Source organism: Alosa sapidissima, chromosome 22 (assembly GCF_018492685.1).
Source record: "Alosa sapidissima isolate fAloSap1 chromosome 22, fAloSap1.pri, whole genome shotgun sequence".
In the NCBI taxonomy this organism is placed as follows: domain Eukaryota; kingdom Metazoa; phylum Chordata; class Actinopteri; order Clupeiformes; family Clupeidae; genus Alosa; species Alosa sapidissima.
In genome coordinates this window covers 12,699,735-12,706,501 of record NC_055978.1, presented here as the reverse complement: position 1 = coordinate 12,706,501, position 6,767 = coordinate 12,699,735, and positions in this window count along the sequence as shown.

The window sequence follows — 6,767 nt, the reverse complement described above, 5'->3', positions numbered from 1 at the left end:
TAAACTTTATGGCAAAAAGAAGGGACGCGGACTGGTGCTATACATAAACAACAGATGGTGCAATCCCGGACATGTTACAGTGAAGGAGACTGTATGCTCTAAGGATGTGGAGTTACTAGCGGTCAGTCTACGACCATACTACATGCCGAGGGAGTTCTCGCACGCCATTGTTGTTTGTGTCTACGTGCCGCCTCAAGCCCTCCCGGACACAGCGTGTGACGTCATTCACTCTGCAGTCGCTAGGCTCCAAACTCAGCACAGTGATGCCTTCTTTGCGATCTCTGGTGACTTCAACCACATTACACTGGATTCCACCCTCACAAACTTTTACCAGTTTGTTGACTGCCCAACTAGGAAAAACAGGACAATAGATCTCATGTATGCAAACGTGAGGGATGCTTACAGTGCCACCCCCCTTCCCCCACTGGGGAAGTCGGACCATAACCTCATTCATCTTCAGCCAATGTACAAGCCAAAAGTACAGAGGCTACCAGTTGCCACGCGCACCTTCAGGAAGTGGACACCGGAAGCGGATGAGGCTTTGAGAGACTGCTTTGAGTCCACTGACTGGAGTGTGCTACTGAATGGAGAGGACTTAGAGGAGGTCACACATTGCACTACTGACTTCTGTATGGACATGTTGTATGGACATGTTGTTCCCACAAGGACTGTACACTGCTATCCAAATAACAAGCCTTGGATAACCAGTAATGTCAAGACCCTTCTCAATAGGAAAAAGATGGCATTTAAGGAGGGGGACATGGCAGAGCTGAGGCGAGTACAGGGGGAACTCAAGAATAAGCTAAAAGAGGCTAAGGAGGACTGTCTTCACAACACACCATATGATTGACTCAATGTATTCACATCACACCACATGAAGGAAGATGGAACAGAAGCTGCAAGATAACAAGCCCCCACCCCACCTCATTACCAGTGCAACACTCACCCCCACCATCACTGGATATTGCACCCCTCCCCCACATGGCGACCACGAACAACGAGGTGACAACGACCTCAGTCAACAGCCATCAGACACACAGACCCCAGATGCTGCCCCCCCCCCCCTCTCCTCCCCCCCTCCATCATCACTGCTGATCAGGCTATCGCACCCCTACCCCACGTGGTGACCACGAGTAGTGCGGCAACAAAGGCTTCAGCCAACGGCGATCAGTCTCTAGCCACACGACAACCCTCTCAGAAGCACCCCTCCTCCTCCTCACCCTCCACTCCCCTCATCCCCCCCCATCATTACAGCTGATCAAGTAAGTTATCTTTTAAAAAAACTTCATCCTCGTAAGGCAGCCGGGCCTGACAGACTGTGTCCAAGGCTGCTCAAGGCCTTTGCTGCTGAACTGGGGGAGCCACTGAAGCACATCTTCAACTGGAGTCTACGCCTCGGACAAGTTCCAACACTGTGGAAGACATCATGTCTCACCCCCGTCCCCAAGAAACCACACCCCAGTGAGCTTAATGACTTCAGGCCTGTTGCTCTAACATCACATGTGATGAAAACAATGGAGCGACCCCAGGTACGCCATGCACTAGACCCGTTACAGTTTGCATACCAGGAGAAAGTAGGCTTGGACGATGCCATCACTTATCTTTTACACAGGACACATTCTCACCTAGACAAGGGGAAAAGTGCTGTGAGAATCATGTTCTTTGATTTCTCAAGTTTTTAACACCATCCGACCCCTCAGACTGAGAGACAAGCTCTTGCAGATGGGTGTAGACGCTCACCTGGTAACCTGGATTACAGATTACCTGACCGAGCGACCACAGTTCGTCAGACTGAAGAACTGCCTCTCTGACACTGTGATCAGCAGCACCGGAGCGCCACAGGGAACTGTGCTCTCTCCAGTCCTGTTCACCCTGTACACATCTGACTTCTGCTACAACACCGAGTCATGCCACATGCAGAAGTTTTCTGATGATACTGCAATTGTGGGGTGTATCAGGGACGAGCAAGAGGAGGAGTACAGGAGCCTGGTGGAGGACTTTGTGCAGTGGTGCAAACTCAATCACCTTCAACTCAACACTTCAAAGACCAAGGAGATGGTGGTGAATTTCCGCAGGTCTAAGCCCGCTCTGCTACCAGTCTCCATTGATGGGGTCAATGTGGAGGTGGTAAGCAGGTGGTGGTAAGTATCTGGGTCTCCACCTGGACAATAAACTGGACTGGTCAGTCAACACTGATGCACTCTACAAGTAAGGACAGAGCAGGCTGTACTTCCTGAGGAGGCTGCGGTCCTTCAATGTGTGCAGCAAGCTCCTCAGGATGTTCTATCAGTCTGTTGTGGCCAGCGCCCTCTTCTATGCAGTGGTATGCTGGGGAGGAAGCACAAAGAAGAAGGATGCTGGGCGACTTGGCAGGCTGGTAAGGAAGGCTGGCTCTGTAGTGGGAGCTGAACTGCAGTGCATCACTTCAATACCTGACAAAAGGACCCTAAACAAACTGATCAACATCTTGGACAATGAATGTCATCCACTCTACAGCACTATCAAACAGCAAAAGAGCTTGATCAGCTGGAGACTTCGCTCACTACCATGCACAACTGAAAGGCTGAGGAAGTCATTTGTTCCTAGGGCCATTGAACTGTTCAATGCCTCACTAAAGGGAAGAGGAGAGATAGACTTCTCTGCTTAGTCTGTCTGCCTCTTCACCCTCTCCATGTTTGAGTATTGACTGCCCACTACTGCTTTACTACTGTTTTACTAATGTGCACAGCCTAATGTTTTCACTACTGTTTTACTGCTACACTTTTACCTTGTCTACATTATACTTTACTCTCCTATTTGTCCATATTATTTATGCTGGTCTCTAGACCTCACTCTTGCACTGTTGGACTAATGTTGGACTACTTTTTTCACCTTCACCATGACACTCACTCCCTTTAGCACCTTACCAGTCCCGACCCTATCACTACAAGCGTCTTATGCTTGATCACCCTCAAGCACATTGGACTTTCTTAATTAATTTATATAGTGTATTTAGTATTTAGCTTAGTATCTAGTATTTAGCTTAGTATCTTATCTTCTACTGTCTTTATTGTACAGTGGAGTTTAGTTATATGTTTATACTTATACTTATGTTTACCATTTCTGCTGTAAGTGCATGTTGTGTGTGATGTCTGTATGCTACTGAGACCCTTGAATTTCCCCTTGGGTATCAATAAAGTATCTATCTATCTATCTATCTATCTATCTTTTGCTGGAACACGATTCTATCCCCCACACTTTTTGTCAGATCAAATTTAAAGTAAAATATGGAAATAAACGCTCCCGTAAAGAGTTGGAACCGTATTTACCATAACGCACACACAGAGAGACACAAATATGTCTGTTGATTTGATTGAACCGTCATTCAGCCAATCACATCAAGTTAGCCAGTGAAGAACCAGGGCCCACTTCCCCGATAACGACGGAGACACGCTCTTAAGAGGGTTTTCTACGATTCATCTTACGTTCGTTTGGTTTTTCCGACTGTTTCCCGAACATGCTCGTAGCGTGAACGCGCATGCACTGCTCTTAAGATGCTCTTAAGGGGAGCTGTCCATGCTTTTCATCACATTATTATGACCATTAAATGTAGGCTATTTTGCACGCTAAAATCTGATCTGATCACAGGTAAACACAATAAAGAATGGGAACGTAAATTGGATTATGTATTCTAAGTTGTAATTCCTCTGTATGTCCTGTTGGTGACCTCAGTGAGAAGTACTGTTAAGACGCTCTTAGCCGGTAACGAGTACTCTGGAGCACTCGTAGATCTACAAGTGTTTTCACAATGCTCTTAAGCTACGATGGTTTCGGGAAACAGTCGGCAAATCTTAAGACGTTCGTAAGAGGGACTTTACGACGCTCTTAGGCTTAAGATGCTTTCGGGGAAGTGGGCCCTGATTCTGTTGTCTAATTGATGGTTTTAACTGCTATTTGGATTAGGCTACAACTGATTTTAAAAGGCAGAACATTTTCGCGCAAAACTTGCACTGTATCATTTAGCCACTCTGCTTCTTTTTATGTTAGCGTCCACATTATATCCATTCCACTCATGTTATCAGAAGAATACAGTAGCCTAAAGTTTTATTTCGAACACTTAATTTTGGTCTCACTCAGGGTAGGAATTTCACGGCGGCCACGTCGTTGCCCCTTGCGTTGGCCGTGATGCCCCTTTGAAAATCAGAGGTTTACAGGCCATGTGGCCTTGGTGCCCTTCTTTCAATATTCTGCTTTGCGTCCTACTAATAGCGATTTTTATTTAGCCTATGGCCTGTCAAAATATTTACAGCGCAAATTAATTTAGTATTTTACACAGTGGAGAAAGTGACAGCGCAAGAAAGAAAGTGTGTCTAAATTCACCCATTCTTCTCAGTTGAACTACTCACGAAGTAGCCTACTCATCACACAGACAAAGTATCACATGAAAGAGCTTTTTCTCAGCTTTTAAACAATGTTAGCCGCGAAATTGCTGTGGCGAACGGTTCGCGAGAAAAGTAAATAATATAATTCAATTTAATCATACATTCTGCTGAAGGTTTTGCGTCCATCTCCCTACCCATTCCTCTCGGTGCAATACTTCACGAACCTTTCGTTTAACACATGACAAACCATATATCAGAATAAACAGCAGTGGCCGGTTGCACAAAGCACCTTAAGTTTTTTCCCTTAAGTATGACCCTTAACACTTAATTTCTCCTCAGGTAAGGGATTTACTTAAGGGTGTTGCACAGAATACCTTAAAATGTTTCCTTAGTTAAGGAGAAATGTCAAGGGATTTACTGCACTGAAAGGGATTTTCCGGCATGAAAATTCTATAGTTTCCACGGAGATTAGCCTACGTAAACGAAACAATACGGCATGTTTCTGATAGGCCTATCTATTTGACAGAGGAAGCATATTTTTTATATTGTTTTGAATGGTCAAAAGTAGTTAATAAACTTCATTTATCAGCATCAATTCAGTTAATAATATGGTTAAGGTAGAGTCAGATGTCCCTTAGGATTTTCCCCTTAGTTAGACTACTAAGGTCTTTTGTGCAACAGTTTAAGGGATTTCTTACAAGATAAGGACAGACCCTTAAATACTAAGGGAAAATGTCGAGCAACGAGTAAGAATGAACAGGTATGATAAGGGATCAGATTCCAAAAATAATTCAGTGGAAATGCATGGATTCCAGTTGCTGCTACTGGAAGAAACTGGAATCCATGCATTTCCACTGAATTATTTTTGGAATCTGATCCCTTATCATACCTGTCCATTCTTACTCATTGCTCGACTTATCGTGACTAAATTCAAGATGGCTGCAAACGTTAAACTTCGTGAAGATACTGTCTGTATAAATCGTCTTGTAAGTAAACTACCAGTGCTTTTTCAAAGTTCTCAATGTCTCGTTTTAAATGTCAGGGCCCTAGGAAGTCTACCAATGAAGTGTGGAGATACATTGAGCCTCGTAAATGGGTGTAAAACAGTGATTTATTTGCATGGCTAGCCCGATGCCGAAGCACCACTACTGAAAAAGTTGTTGGTAGCATCGGCTAACTAGCGCCAGATTTTGGAGTGCAGGGGACAAGTCGAGATGGGCTATGAGACATACGTTCACACTCGGTATCATGTTTCAATACACTTTAGGTCAATATCACACCGGAATTCTCCTTTAAGGGACCCTTAAATCAGATTTTAAGGGAAAAACTTAACTTAAGGTGCTTTGTGCAACCGGCCACAGACCTTACCGAACACAAAGGTGTAAAGCAGTCCCCTGTACAGTTAGCCATTCCAGAGTAATTCCAGTTTTGAATTTGCAGTAAATTTCGACCTGCATGGCTGTCTCCAAATTTGGGCTTTAAGTTTTACAATGTGTTTAAATTGTTCCACATGATTTCATAATGGGCCACATACAAAATAAATGTTACAAATATCGCCTAGATATCAGTAAATCAGAGGACAGCTGAGCTGACTAAGAGTTTGTGAAAGTAGATCACAAAATGCTAAGCATGCATCTAGGCTATTTGAGTTTCTTAAAGCTGAACTGTGCTTAAATTGAATACATGATTTCATAACAGGCCAAATATAAAATAAATGTTAAATATAGTGTAACAAACTGCACAGTTTGTCTTAGAATGGGTTTATTGGTTACGCACCAAAACACACAATCGTCACTACACAGGCAAAACAAAGGAGGTCAATGAAACAAGCACGATACACAAACAGGGTAGTCACATACAATACACGGGGTAAACACATGAGGTACAACATAAAGAAAGACTATATCAGCTAACACATACATGACAAGGTAAACGCAATTACTCATACTAAAACCAACATTAACATTACACACACACATACACTGCACAGCAAAACGTCGACATGTGAATACATTGAGCCAATCATGTGATGTGTTGTGAATACATTGAGCCAATAATGTGGTGTGTTGTGAAGACATGTGCCAATCATGTGTTGTGATCTCGCCGCTGGAGCAGGATTGGTGTCATGAAGCCTTGCGCACGCGCATTTCTGCCGAAACGGATGCCCGGTGAGTGCCCAAAAAGCGGTACAATATGGCCGCCGAGTGGAGGGACTTGCCTAAAAGGACTATGGTTGACAGCAGTAACGTTAGTCAGAGACTTTGTAATGTGGAGACACAGCACTCAAAAAATACTCCATAGAAATGCATGGGGCTAGTTTGTCACGCCAATATGGCCGTTTTCTACACATATCCCACCCCTTCCTCGGCAAAACGTCGACATGTGACGTTGACATTGAGCCAATCA